The 16,015-nt window shown below is 41.0% G+C and overlaps 1 protein-coding gene across 1 annotated transcript in view; it reads right to left on the bottom strand.

The window, feature by feature from the left end:
* Window positions 1-16,015, bottom strand: part of Pcsk2 (proprotein convertase subtilisin/kexin type 2) — a 281,613-nt gene that overhangs the window by 117,828 nt on the left and 147,770 nt on the right. The gene's annotated exons all lie outside the window — the stretch shown is intronic.

Genomic DNA, 16,015 nt, shown 5'->3' with positions numbered 1-16,015 from the left:
AGAGAAAGAGGTAGGGGGTCGTTAAGTGAAATAAAACAAAACAATAGAATTTATCTATTAAGGAAGGGAGATTGATGCGGATTCAGGGAGGCAGAGATTGAGACCTGCATCACTCACAGTTCTGGAGGGCTTTCTAGCTTTTGTATTTGTTGACAGTGCTGTTTGTCACATTTGGGAATCAGTCAAAAGGAAAAAAAACCTCAAAACCTCACAATAAAACAAAACAAACCTACCTGCTGGAGAGCCAGCAAGTCCCCCAGCAAAGTTCTAGAAAGTATGTGAGAGACTTTTGAAAGTTAATTCATGGATGGTGCTGCTGTCCTTGGACTGGCAACACTTTGTTTTTGAACAGTCAGACAGAACCCCAAGGACATGGATGGAGATTAAACTTAGGAGCTGAGTTAGTTCAAGCAGGCCCCTGGCCATAGTGAAGCTTTGTCCCAATCAAGAAAATCCCTCTCACTTGGGCATTCACTACTTTATCATTCGATAGCTGTGACCAGTGTGAGCATCTGTGACTCAAGGACTAGGTACCGGTATGAAAGTGTGAGATGGATATTTTTATTATTATTGTTATTGTTATTATTATTATTATTATTATTATAATTTGTGGTCCACATTCATTTTCCTGGTTCTCCCCCAGAGTACTTGAGGGGACTTCCTCAAGTCCATTACGTGCTGGTGGGAGTGAAATTCTAGGCACCTGCCTACTCTAAGGACACGCGTGCTCCCTAAGCCTCAGGGTGCATTCATGGCTGTCTCTTTCTCTCTCAGAATTTGAATCTTCAGAAAGTGACACAAGGGTAAGGAGCCCTGGGAGTCCACTTATTCCAGAGGTTCACTCACCAGACTTTACCTGTAAAAGGATCCTGGCTATAGTTTCTGCAGCCCACCCTGGATCTCTCCCAAGACTGATCCTTCAGCTGCCCACTGAATGTGAGCCCCTGACATCTTCCCCACAACTTCTCTATAGTGGAAGTGATCCAGAATCCATGCTGTTGCATGCAGTCAACAACCCTAATTGATATGGGATGAGAGTAGGGTAGCAGGGCCCAGTCAAGTGTGATTGCTGAAAGGGAAGAATGAAGAGACCCCAGATGCTATCCCAAACCTTTCCCTTAGCAACAGGGGGTACTTTGGAGTGAAATTGATCGACTCATATTACATGCATATAAAAATATGGCATAATGAAACCCACTATTCTGTATAATTAATATGCACCAATAAAAAAATTAAAACAACAACAACAACCCTTCTTTCCAGTACTACCCTGGACTATGAACCTCACTCCTTTGATTTGCACACCTACCCAGGTACCCATGGGTACATTTTTTTTTTTTCAGAAAAGTTCTGTCAGAAATTCCGTACAGGTAATGGTGGAATGAGACAGACATCATTAGCCTATGTACATGTATGATTACACGAATGGTATGAATCTATATCGTGCACAATCATAGAAATGAAAAGATGTGTCCCATTTGTGTACAATGAATCAAAATGCAGTCTGTAAAACAATTTTTTAAAAATTAAAAAAATAAATTCTGTAAATGTAAGAAAAAGTGTTAGGTGTGACATTGACTCTGTGAGTTCTTGGATGTATTTCCACAAGAAATATTTACTGTGGCATGGCTTTAAAAAATTTCCTCCAAAGAAATAGTGAAATAAGTAGAAAAATGTTTGGGTGGGTAGTTTTATAATGGCAAAACTTGGGACACATGTAATATCCATCAAATGAAGACCAATTCTGATTCAAGTATATGCATGCATATATGTATATGTATTTATAAAGATATAAAAATGATGTATATAAATCACACACACACATACACTATCGTCACCATCACCACCATCCAAAAGCAGATGCCAAGATGGGATGAAATGTAGAAGGATTTAATTAGGAGAGAAAATAAAAGAAACCATGCTGCAAGACCTCAAGAAAAGGACAGAGTGAACAAAGTTGTTTAAGTGTATCCATGACTCAGGAAACTTTGGCAAGACTGCTGGAGACCCACATTTGACTGTTGGAGGAATCCGGCGTCTCCCAGGGATGGGCCTGCCTCAGTACTCTTGCCTGGCTCAGTCACTGGCCAGGAGCAGCCATGGGAAGTGACTGATTTCAGAGTGCAGCAGCTGGAATTCTTGGTCAGTTATTCTCCCTGTAGCCAGAGGTCTGCAGAACATATTCTCTTAGCTGTCACAGAATATATATGTGCATGCCTGTGCATATTCATTAATGTAGGAAATTCGAAATGTCCAAGTAAATGCTTAGTTTTCAACCTGAAAAGATCATTACAACATGCTTCTCTTGAAACCTTTTACTATAGAAGCAAGTATTTAAACAAGAGTGTCACTTCAGCTTGAGAAGGAAGGAGCATGGATTCAGCCATTGCATCTTCCCCTGTGGGTTCCTCAATGAGGGCTTTATCTCATACAAGGGAGACTGGCTGGCTTTCATTGAGGCATTCTGCTTATTTTGGATTCATTGTCCTGAGTAATTTCCTTGAGATAGCACCTTTCCTTGCCAGGATCTTCAGGAAACAAGAGCATCAGTGTAGAAATTTGAAAAATGCTCATCTGTATGTTGTTTCCTAGCACCATAAGAACAGAAAGACTCACACCTGATTTCATCTTTTTAAATATCAGTGCAGGAATGGCTACTACAATCACTCCAAACTCAATTAGACCAAGTGTGCTCTAATGAAAAGATTACTTTAATTCATTTCCATAAAATTAATTTTTTTAATTCCATCAATGAGGTTTTAATGGAAACCGGTAGTGCTTTGGAATGCTGCAGTCTCTGGATACCACCTCTCCTTGCAGCTCAGGAACTTAGAAATTCTAAGGAGGATTTCTAAGTCTATTAATTTATCTTCCTCTCCTCAGTGAAGATCGCAGTTATACTTTAAAAGAGATGAACACCTTTATAAACATATATATATAAATATATTTTTCACTTTTTTACATACAAATAATTGGAGAACAGTTTTTTTTTCCTAATAATACCATGGAACTCTATTATTTTTAATTTTCCTGGGTTCTAGTTTAATCCTAATTCACATTCATACTTAAGTTTTACATAATTGTAATCATACTGTAGATAAAATTGTGTATTCTTTATTCACCAAGCATCTTACCATAAGAATTTTAATGTGCTACTATGTAGGCATTGTATTTTAATTTCTATACAGCCCCAGAGACTTATACCGTAATTTGCCCAACTATTTCCTTCTTATAGGTCAGTTAGATTGTTTTCTATTATGACTGAAATGATCATGACCAGACATGAGGTTATAAACTATTTTTAAAGACATATGGGGAAGATTTCAGTGTTACAATTCTATGTCTGGTGAAGCCCTTAGTGTCAGAGAAGTATTTTGTAGTGTCTGAATCATATTCCTCGCATGATAACTAAAAGTTCAGTTGCCTTATTTTCTCTTCCCTCTCAATTTTAACCTTTCACCTCTAATGTCTGTTGTTACCATTTATGTGATTCCAACAACATGCACACAACTTAATCACAGCTTCTTCCTCTTCTGAAAAAATAACATACCTTTCACTTTAGTATTTATTCTCAGAATTCTTCCCCAAATTGGGTCATTAACATAAACATGGGTATAAATTAAAAAATAATGAAAAATACAGAAGAGCAGGAGTGCTTATTACCAGGTATTATTTTTATTGAAGATGAACAGATGGATAGTATACAATTCTGGTTCAACTTTGAAATCTTAGTTTGGCCTGTGTGACAAATGTAACCCAAGCAACCCTCCCTGCCCGGCCCCTTCCAGTGCTCCTTGTGTGTGTCTACAATGTGCCAGGTATGAGCCATACCAAGTCAGAGCAGAAAATATTCCTGCGCATTTGCAGACTATTTTATAGCTAGCAAGGTAATTTTATTACTTTAATTTTCCCAGCAGACCTGTGAGGTAGGTATTATTCCGGTTGAGGGAATGGAGATTCAGAAACCATTGTCCAGCAGTTCAAAACATGGCAGGATCCCTGAGGCTGACCGCTTCTAAATGTTACCAACTTTCCACTAAGCCACACTCCTTTTCCCTAAGGGCACGTAACACAGTCAACCTTCCAGTATCTGGGACAGCTGAAAGGGGGATGCAAGTCTCCAAGGACCTGGACCATGATGACTTCCCTGCTGGGCTGATAATTAAACAGCTGTTAATTAGCATTGAATGTTCTGGGTAAGGAGGGGCCAGGAGAAAGCGGACCAAGTGGGCACCTGTCTCCAAAGGGGGTGATTAAACATTTTTGTTTGAAGTAAGTGTGAGAAAAGGAACATAAAACACAAAACTACCAGGTTGCCAAAAATATTTAAGTTTATTAATCTATGACACTGTGAGCTGAGATCATAAAACGGCTGCATCATAAAATTTGCTGTTCATAGCCACCAAAATAGAGCTAAGGAGCCATAGAGGGAGTCAGGTTCATGCACATTAGCAAATAATTTTTAAACTGGACCACACCATAGGAACCACAATATTCTGGACCCTCGCTTGCTCCTGGTGCACGTGTGAGTAGTGATATGCTGAGAAGCAGTAACTACTAGACATTTGGACACATAAATTGACCATTTGCCTTGCATGGTCATGGTTTTGCTTTTTTACACTCTGACTGCCTTCTCCCTCCTTCACAACTCAATTCAGTTGCTTTGGGACACTGTTGTCTGCAGGCATTATTGTTCCTTAAAGGACCCTAAATAAATGCTTTCTGCTTTAGACTAAACGTTGGTTTTGTTTCTGATGTGTTCACAGTGCCATTGATTGTGCTGCACTATTACTTTCTAATAATTAAGTCAAAATTATTCAATTTACTGTTGTTTTGGGTTGGTAGTGTATTCTGGAAAGATATATTGAGGTCCTAACCTCCAGTACCTGTAGAAATAAAAATTAAGATGGTTGCACTTTGGCCAAAAGGGACCGTAATTTCTCTGTGAACCTTAGAGATCACAACTGGCAAACTGCAGTTTATTTCACAGATAAAAGTCCCTCTCTCTCTAACTTCCAGATTAAGAATGCTGTCTGGAAAAAATGTGCTTACAAGACTGTAGATTCCAACAGCTTTGAACCACAGGACTACTGACTAACTGACTATTCCAAAAGACTTGTTTCCTGGTAACCCCTCATGTTAGCCCCCTGACCACCTACCTTGTATAGCTTAATGTATGAACAGACCCACAGTGCCAACCTAAATTCATTCAGAATAACTCATGTAACCAATAGGGCTAATTGGAAATCATTCAACATAAGTTACTTCACCTCACCCCACTGTTCCCCTTCATTCTCTTCAAAAACCCAGTCCTTCTTCCCCTTGATGAAATGTTTCCTTAGTTTCTGACAGAGTCTGTGTCTCCCAATTTGCAAATCTGTGCTGTACCCCAATGAAAACTCTCTCCACTTTTCTTTAAAGACTGCTTAAAATTTCTTGGTTTCTGTACCCAAGAAAGACCTTATTTGGGAAGAGGTTTTTTGTTAATATAATTAGTGAAGATAAAGTCATATTAGAGTTGGGCTGATCCCCAATCCAACATGGTAGGAGTTATTATAACAGGAGGGCAGAGAGATACCAGGAACACATGTCCATGGGGAGTCATGAGAAGTCTCCATGACGGAGATTGGAGTTGTGCTACTACAGGCCAAGGAATATCTGGGTCTACCAGAAAATGGGGAAAGCCATGAAAGATCCGCTCCTTGAAACTTCAGATGGCATGGTCCCACCAACACCTTGTTTCAGACTTCTGGCCTCTAGAACATTGACAGAACGAATTTGTGTTCTGCTAAGCCCCCACTGTACCCTGCTGCCCCAGGTTGTGGTAATTTGTTACATCAGCCCTAGGAAACTAATATAACCATGAAGAGAATTAAACTGTTTTGTACTTCCTTCTCACTTGTAAACTTTATTTTGTATTTAAGTGCTCTTACAGTTTCGTTTGGACAAAGATTTCTTTAGCCACATGTAACTTTTGCAAACAAAGGAAAAAATGAAAATGTGAGCAGAATAAATTGGTTATGTCCCTAGACCTCCTTCACAGCCAGAGTCTAAGTCAAAATCATTCCTGCTTGTGCCTTCCTAAAGAAGGTGGTTCTTTGTGCTAACAAGTGTATTTGTGATCCAGCTCTTTTTGAAAGAGTGCTTCTCTATTATCTCCAGGATTTTTTTTCCAAGCTGTCATCTCCTGTTCGGCAAGTTTGCTGCACCAGCCCAGACAATGACAATTCTATCACTCTTGTCATTTGCTGAGGGCAATCACAAGATGCATGCAAAACACATACATTGTAGAATTGATGATGGATGGTGGTTTTTGTTTTAATGGCAAAATGAAGCAAGTTAAATTAAAAACAAAGCAAATGTTTAGAGAATACTGTCAAAATATGACTAAGATGTCAGTTAAGTTTACTGAAATTTTAGTTTTCCCTTGGTGTTGAAGGATACTATTTGATGATTAACACCCAGGAAAACCATTGCATGTTGAAATAACAAAACCCCTGAATATTTTCCTAAAATTTTTTCTCATTCCTTTTAACAGCTGCATATTATTGCATCATGTAAGCAAGTTCAATTAACTTGTCACATGTCAAAGGACATGCTGGCTGATTGCATATTTTTTTGCTATTTCACAGCTTTGCATGGTGTTGCAGTGAACATTTTTACACACACACATTTTTCAAGTATGGCAGAATAACTTGAGTGGTAGGATTACTGGGTCAATGAATATGTGATTTTAAATTTTCTTAAGACAATTGTTGCCGATCGCCCTTCAGAAATTTTGTACTAAATTACATGCTCACTAACAATGGGTGAGAGTATGGGGATCTAAGATCTGTTAATGTGGTTGTTGGGATCCAGTGGCCTGGGAACCACAAAGGAACTTGTTCTTTCAAGAACTTCTGGGAAATCATGCTGTGCTTCCCATTTTGGGTTTAGTCAAGCTCCTTTGGTTCTGTGACATTCAGATGTGCCTTTGTCTCCAAAGCAGAGGTCCCTAGCATGGGAGCACAGTATAGCCATCTAAGTTGATAAAATCCTGATGCTCAGACCAAACCCCTAAGCCATGAAACGAGGATTGCTGGAGGGAGGCCTTGGCCTCAGTTGTTACTTCCCAGGTGGTTCCAGTGGGCAGCCAGGGCTGCAGACCAGTGTGCTAGAGGTTCTAGCTCCTCTCTCTTGAGTACATTCAAACTAATGCAGGTGAAGAAATGAAACCAAATCAAGTCATAGATGAGGACAAGGGACAGAGAGATCTTCATCAAAAGGACTGCTCTCAGATCCATAGGAGAATATACTGTTTGCTCAAGAAAACAGTTTCTCTGTACTCACCTCATGGGTGGTGGTGGTGATGCAGGACCTGGGGGGATGGGACAAATGTCCGGAACATTGCAAAATTCTCCCAAAGTATGGAACTTTTTAAAATGAAAAATCTCTTAATTTGCACCATCAGTTACTTAGCCTGTATTATGGTCTGAGGATTTTTTTCCCCCTAATAGACTGAAACAAAAGAAAAGCAGTAATGCCTGAAGCATGTTATCTGACACTTTAAACTGAAACAGCCAGGGGTGGGCTTGAGCACATCCTAAGGGATATATACATATGGGATGCAGGATTAGGGCTGATGCCAGAAGGCTCCTCTGCCTCATCCTTGCCATTTTTGCCTCCTTGGGGACAGAGAGTGTGTTAGCATTTCATTACTGTGATCAAAATTACTGACAAGAATGACTTAGAGGAGGAAAAGTTAATTTTGGCTCATGGTTTCAGAGGTTCATTCCATGGTCAGTCAATTCCATCACTCTGGGTCCAAGGTGAGGTGGAACATCATGGTGGAAGGGCATGGTGGAGGGAAGCTGCTCATGGTTGCCCCCACAGAAGCAGAGAGAGAAAGGGGAAGGGGCCACAGGGAAGATGCATCCTTCCAGGCATGCCCCCATTGACCCACCTCCTCCAGCCATGCCCCACATAACTAGTTACCACCCATTCAAACTAGGATGGACTGATTAAGCTACAGCTCTCACAATCTGATCACTTCATTTCTGAATATTCCTGCATTAACACAGGAGGTTTTCGGGGGATACCTCATATCCAAACCAAAACAGAGAGGATCTGAATAATTTCTGGTGTGTGCTCATAGAGGTGGGAGTAGATAGGAGAGGTCAGCTTTTCATCTCAGGAGGTGCCACAGGCATGGGTGTGTGTGTGGGGGGCAGGGCTTTGGTTTCAAACCTTGAGCAACTGGGAGAACTGAAAGGAGAGTGTTGGATATCATTCATCTCATGAACATAACTTTTGGGTAGAATATTGACCTTTATATAGTATAAAATGCTGTGGAAAAGCAGGCAGCTTAGACTTGTGGATGAGAACATGGTCTTGGGATGGGCAGACATGTGTCACAGGACCTGAGGTACCTGCTGTTCCCCTGTGAGAACTTGAGAAAGCAAGTGAACTCATTTAAGCCTCAGTTTGCTCACCTGTAAAATGGGATGAACCTTAATAATCACTACAACTTATTGAGGGCAGTCTGTTTGCTGAGCAGGGCTCTAAATACTTCCAGTATATCATCTCTGTTATTGTTCACAGCCTCCCAAGAAGTTAGGAGTGAAGGCATTAAATGGGTGGGTAAGAGTCACACAGCTTGTTAAAAGTAGAGACATGGTTCAAACATGTTATAGTCTGGGTTATATTTGGGGTTCATGGAAAGATCAAGGGTTCCAGATGTTCCCTGTCCCCTCACACATGTGGCCTTCTCCACTACTGTGCTCCCCTCCACAGGGATGTGTCTGCTATCATGGAGGGACCTACTCGCAGGCACCATCATCCCTCCACATGCATGGTTTGCACAGGGCGTTCACTCTTGGGTCCCACCTCTTTCTGACTTTGTCTTTCCAAGGCAGTGTGTTATCTCCTCATTTGAACTGATGAACTGAACATGATTCATCAAAACAAGGAACCCCCCCCCCCCCAGTCACCATGGGGATGATGTGGGGGATGATGGAGGACGGAGGCTACCCTTAGGCTCAGACATCCTAGTTCATCGGCTTTGCCACTAATGGCTGGCCTTGGTTATCAAGATCCAAACAGAGACTTAGAGAAGAGAGAGGCTTGGGTAGGGAAGATCTGATTCGGAGAGGTCAGACACAGGAAAGGGGGTAGCAGGTGGCCAGCAGTCAGGGAGTCTGGCTGCTTAATTTCCTCTTTGTGCAGGCAGGTATGACTCTTTGGAAAGCCCAATTATGTGCAAATCACACAGCTTAACTTTTCAAAGACCACTGAGTTAAACCACGATTATGGCTGACTGCACAGTATTGATTGCCCTCATTTAGAGAGGTTTGCCCATCTTGCAAGGATGACACCAATCAATTGAGGAGAGAGGAGATGGCTGTGTGCCTCAGGCCACAGTTCCAGTCACTGCATCTCAGTGACAAGATATTAACAAATTGATATCTATCCTCTAAAGCTCTGTATACAAGGTGTACCATGAGATAAATCAATGCAGTGAGGGAGGGAGCAGAAGATGTTTCCCGTGGAGCAAAGTAAAAAGGAAACCAATGGAAATGCTCCTAGTGGGAAAAATCCCAGCTCCCATGTTTGCTGGAACTTGTGTGTGTATTGTGGTTGGGATCGGGCTTCAGCTTGAACTTGAATTCTCTCTTGCTCCTGTTGCCAGGGCAGTGAGGAATGTTAGGAGTTGGATTTAGGCCATTAAAAAGTACTAAAAGATGGTAGGTACTATGCCAGATGTTGAGGAAGGGCTGACTAGACCAGGGTATGCTGGGGAGGACAATTTTCCAGAACAGCCAAAAGCACCTATGTGCTGCTCTTGGTCAACAAAACATGGTATTCTTCATATGAGTCTCCTGAGCAGTTAGTAAAGAAAAGAAGCAAAGCAAAGCTAAGTCATTGTAATATATTAGTAGCTTCAGCTACATACACAGTATAGCATTCGAGAGAGCCTGTGGGGCCAGGTGGATGGTTCTGTTTCCCATCAGAGAAGGGCAGAAAGACTCAGGCTACTAGAGAACGCTTCTAGAAGGGTGAATGCAGAGAGGAGGAGGGGGAAGAGGAGAAGGAGGGGGGCGGGAAAAGGGAAGGAATCGGGAGAAAGCTCAGTGCCCTTTTCCAGTCCAACTGTGGTCAGTCGGCATTCTCACATCTGGTCAGCCTACAGAATGCTCCACCTCTTGGAGGTGTTGGGAGTGGGGCTGTGCAGAGGTAAGGTCAGGCCAACAGGGTGCTCAAAGAAGGTTCTCAAGGCACCCAACTGGAAATGAATGACCCCAGCAGATTGAACCCAGGTCGCTAACCACTAATTTTTATTCTTATTTTTACAGACTGCATTTTGATTCATTACACAAATGGGTCTCAACTTTTCATTTCTATGGTTATACATGCTGTACAACCATATTATTCGAGTACTCATACATGTACATAGGATGTTATTTGTCTCATTCCACTATCTTTCCTTCCCTGCCCTGCTTCCCCTCATTTCCTTTTTGCAGTCCAACACCCCTCCATTCTTCCCTATTCCCCGCCCTCCCCCTTATGTATCAGTATCCACTTATCAGAGAAAACATTTGGCCTTTGGTTTTTTGGGATTGGCTTATTTCATTTAGCATAATGTTCTCCAACTCCATCCATTTACCTTCAAATGCCATAATTTTATTCTTCTTTATGACTGAATAACATTCTATTGTGTATATTTACCACAGTTTCTTTATGCATTCATCTACTGAAGGGCATCTTGGTTGGTTCCACAATCTAGCTATTGTGAATTGAGCTGCTATGAACATTGATGTGGCTGCATCACTGTAGTATGCTGATTTTAAGTCCTTTGGGTATAGGTCAAGGAGTGGGATAACTGGGTCAAATGGTGGTTCCATTCCATGTTTTCTGAGGAATCTCCATACTGCTTTCCAGAGTGGCTGCACCAATTTGCAACTCCACCAGCAATGTATGAGTGTGCCTTTTCCCCCACATTCACGCCAATACTTATTATTGCTTGTGTTCTTGATAATAGCCATTCTAATTTGAGTGAGATGAAACCTTAGGGTGGTTTTAATTTGCATTTCTGTAATTACTAGAGATGTTGAATACTTTTTCATATATTTACTGATCACTCGAATATCTTCTTCTGTGAAGTGTCTGCCCAGTTCCTTAGCCAATTTATTGATTGTGTTCTTTGTATTTTTGGTGTAAAGTTTTTTAGGTTCTTTATAAACTTTGGAGATTAGTGCTCTATGTGAAGTGCATGTGGAAAAGATTTTCTCCCACTCCGTAGGCTTTCTTTTTACATTCTTGATTGTTTCCCTTGCTGAGAAAAAGCTTTTTAGTTTGAATCTATCCCATTTATTGATTCTTACTTTCATTTCATTTTAGTTGTTGATGTACAACAACTAATTAAATAAATTTTATTTAAGTAGTGCTAAGAATCAAACCCAGTGCCTCACCCATGCTAGGCAAATGCTTTGCCACTGAGCCACATCCCCAGCCTTTTTAAACATTTTAAAAATTTTGATACAGGGTCTTGCTAAGTTGCCCAGGGCCTTGCTAAGTTGCTGAGGCTGACTTTGAGTTCAAGATCCTCCTGTCTCAGCCTCCTGAACTGCTGGGATGACAAGCAGGTACCACCCATGCCCAGCCTAGTTCTGCTAGTGAACCAGAAGGAGGATGCTGGGCAGAGATGTCTGAGTTGCCTAGTCCCATTCCACGTAAGAGAGAGGACTCACAATGTCTTTCTGGAAGGCAAGATAAATCCTACTGAAAATGTATTGCAGTTTCATTCAATTATCTTATGACAGGCAGGCTTCATTGGAGAAAACTAACAGCATCAAATTCCCCTGGCACAGTCCTACAGGTCGGTTACCTTGGCTCTGTTACCATGGCTATAGCCTAAAGATGGTACTCCAGCCCCAACTGCTGCCTCACCAATGTGCTTGGTGAAAAGGGGGCTGAATGGAAAGTGTGGTTGATTTGATCCAAGGTCAAGGCTTTCCTGAGTGTTAAGACAAGCCACAAACTCAATGTGGGGCAGTGAACAAACACTAGGTTTGAATTCAGAAAGAACTGGGTTCAAATCCTGGCATAATTTGCTTCTTATTTATGCATGTTCTGAGGTAGGTCCCTCAATTTCTTGAGTCCTTCTTTCTTCATGTAGAGCAGGATGTGACCAATCCAGTCTGACACATTGTTGTAAATAAAGTCAGTTGGAACATAGTTAAATCTCTTTGCTTATATACCATTGATGGCTGCTTTAATGCTGTGTGATAAAGTTTGAATAGTTGGAACACAGACAATGTAGTCTTCATTGCCTAAGACAATTGTTCTATGGCCCTTTATAGAAAGTTTGTTGATCCTAATGCACAGAATAGTCATGATGGAATTTGTGACCTAACAGACTTATTGATGAGGATCAGGTGAAATAAGCTTCCTTTCTTGAGAACTATGAAGCATACTATAAATATTCCTGTTATGATTATGATGAGCCAGGTATCTGTGAAATCCATTTCCTCTATCAGGAAAGACTCAGTGACAGCATTGAGATTAGTGGTGCAAATGGTGGATTTGAGGGCCACAAAGAAAGTCTGCTGTGATCCAAATCCTCCCCTGAGCACATGCCTGCAGACTAAATTCTGGCCCTGAAGGGTTAAGCTTTAATTTTAAGCACTGATTATCCAACTTGATTATGACTCTATTTAAAAGATTTGGAAAACAAGTCTCCTGGGAGGGACGACACATCCAGGTGTTCTCACTTACCCACACTTGCACATGAACTTATTAATTAGAGAACTTTCCTCAATGGTAGTGCTGGAGATTGGTGCAAGGAAGGGATAGGGGTTTATGTAAAAGGTAATTTTGCAAATCTTAGTTTCCTGCAAGTCAGGGAGAAGGCCTACTGACATCAACATCAAAAGGTCCAGGGCTTAGATTGGGCATCTCCCAAGAGGAAGGATTAAGATAAAGGAGGTAAGAGGGACTGGGAAAAAGTCCTCCCAGAGTTCTTTGCTTTTCTAGGTACATTTTTTATGCATGACATATCTTCAGCAGTAAGGATACACCTGCCAGTTATTTACTGTATCAAAGGTTGCAATATTGTTTCTTCATAAGTTATCAGTAGAGAACAAATAAAAAAAACCTGTCTGCTATGGAATGCAAATGGATCTTGAAAATTCACAGCCTCTTTTTCTTAACCTAATAAATGCAGAAGGTGGTTTGATTTTCCTATTCGGACAATGGACTAAAGAGTTAAAGAGGAGGGAAGATTCACTTCCTTACTTCTTTCTTCCTCAAGGGCATCCATCTATTTTTAATCTTCAAAGGTCAGCCCCTTCGTCAACAGCAATGCCTTGTCAATTCTTTTCTGCTATTGGTATTTCATTAGTTGCCAATGAAACAGTTCCAGGGTGACGGGGTGGAAAAGAAATGTGCCTTGAGACTGCAATTGGCGTATGTGTGAAATATTTGGAGGTTGGTGGCTGTGCATCTCCGGCACCTGGCAGCTGAAGAGTAATTCATATGTCAAACCCAGCAGCCCACAAATGACAAAACACCAACAAGGAATAAAGGTCAGAGCTATTGATTCTTAACACACTTCTGCTTATGCACAGAGCACCCAGTGATGGGGTGTTAATGAGCCCCAGCACGACCATGCAGAACAAATGAAGAACATAATAAATGGACTTTGCAAGAGCACTCCCATAAGACACAGAGCTAGCCACATGCTTAGGCCTGCCCTTAGAGGAATACAGGGAGAAGAGGTTCTCATTCTGCAGCGTGGTAGTATTCTTTCATAACACATTGCCACAGATTTAGTGGCTTAAAACAATATAAATTTATTCTCTTAGAGTTCTGGAGGTCGGAAGTCTGGAATCAAGGTTTCAGCAGGGCTGTGGTCTTTCTGGAGGCTGTAGAGTAGGGATATATTTTCTTTCCTTTTGCAGTTTCTAGGGACTTCCTGAATTTCTTGGCTCATGGCTTTCTTTCTCTATCTTCAAAGACAGCAACAGTAGGTCAAATTTCTCATATGGCACCATCCTTTCTTTCTCTTCTGCCTTCCTCTTATATGGATGCTTGTGTTACATTGAGCCTATCCAGGCAATTCAGGATAATTTCCCCATTTTGAGGACAATTTATTAGCACTCCACCTGTGACCTTGATGTACCCTTGCCATGTGATATAACATATTCACAGGTTCTAAGGATTAGGACATGGGTATCTTTTGGGGTGGGGGAGTCATTATTGTGCTGACCACATGCAGGAAGGAAGCTAACATCCAATGCTGAGAAGTGAGGATGATTATTAGTAAGTTCTGTAGAAGATATCTGTGCAGAGATAAGGGACATTTGATGGATATAGAGAACCCAGAATTATTCTGGGAAAAGAAACAAAGTGACTACATTATTGAATGACCTATAGTGGGACAAGTATTGAAAAAGAAGCCCTTATTGAACGGTGAAAATGTAATCAGACCTCTTTTTTAAAAATCAATAGCTGATGCCTGACATTAACAGGGAAAAATTAGATAGGCTCTGGATGCAGAATCAGCAACCAAAATGACACTGAGATTGAACTTGTTGGCTTTGATCAATGATACACAGTTTGATAGTACATATAGATATTAAATGCTATTTGTAGGCTTTGAAAATCAGTTGCATGACTATTGGATAAAAAGAGAGATGCCTTGATGAGAGAATAGCATTTTAGCTGACCAGAAATTTAATACAATGCAGCCACATCAATGTTTATAGAAGCTCAATTCACCATAGCTTAAATATGGAACCAACCTCCATGCCCTTCCACAGATGAATGGATAAAGAAAATGTGGGAGGGCTTTTTCCCAGTGCCCTCCCACCTCCTTTATCTTAATCCTTCCTCTTGGGAGATGCCCAATCTAAGCCCTGGACCCTCATGGAATGTTACCTAGCTTTAAAGAAGAATGAAATGGATTGTTGGTAAATAGATGGAGTTAGAGACTATCATGCTAAGTGAAATAAGTCAAACCCAAAAATCCAAAGGCGAAATGTTTTTTCTGATATGTGGATGCTAATTCACAATAAGGGGGAGGGAATAGGGAAGAATAGAGTTACTTTATATTAGGTAGAAGAGCGTGAAGGGAGGGGAAAGGGGAAAAGGGATGGGGTTAGGAAGGATAGTAGAGTGAAACAGTCGTTATTACCTCATGTACATGACCCATGTGATCCTACAATATGTATAATCAGAAAAATAGGAGATCACACTCCATTTATGTATGATCTATCAAAATGTATAAATGCATTTTACTGTCATGTACAACAAGTTAGAACAAATAAACAAATTAATGAAAAAAAAAAAAGAATAGTGTTAATACCAGTGGCTGAAAAAAGTAAAGTCAAATTGTCTGCTTTAGCAGAGACAGAGTCCCAGAAGAGGGGAAGGACAGATGTTGAGACATCTGGCAAGGCAATACTCTGATGAAAGAGCTGGTCCAGTTCTGGAGTTCACTTTCAGGAAAGCATTGTCAAATTTTGTGTCCCAGAGGAAGGAATCAAAGTTGACAACAAATCTGAGAAACACACATCTAGGACCCCAGTAGCATGTATACCCAGCTCCTGGGGTGGATTGCAAATGGTGATCCTTGGATGGGAGTCTATACTTTGAATATTGTTTGTCCCTCCTGAAACTCATTTTGAGACTTAATCCCCATGACGAGGTATTAAGAAGTGGGCCCAGGTGGGTCCCTTAAGAGATGATTAGAGCTCTACCCTCATGAATGGATTAATCCATTATGAAAGTCAATTTGGCTAGGTCTCTTTCTAGTGCCCTGCCTCACCATTTGGTTCCCTGTGTGGCCTTAGGAATCTGCTGACCAGAAGGTCATCATCAAACATGGCATCTAAACCTTGAACCAGAAGCCTGAGCAAAAATAAATCTTTTCAATTCACCCAGTCCATGGCATTATGTTATTAGCAAGAGAAAACAGACTAAGACATGGAGGGTTTTCTGAGGATTCCAAATGGTGACTCAACTGGTCTCCCAAGGA

Source organism: Sciurus carolinensis, chromosome 2 (assembly GCF_902686445.1).
Source record: "Sciurus carolinensis chromosome 2, mSciCar1.2, whole genome shotgun sequence".
NCBI classification, from domain to species: Eukaryota; Metazoa; Chordata; class Mammalia; order Rodentia; family Sciuridae; genus Sciurus; species Sciurus carolinensis.
Note: the sequence above shows the minus strand (reverse complement) of the source record. Positions and strands in the feature narration are given on the sequence as shown.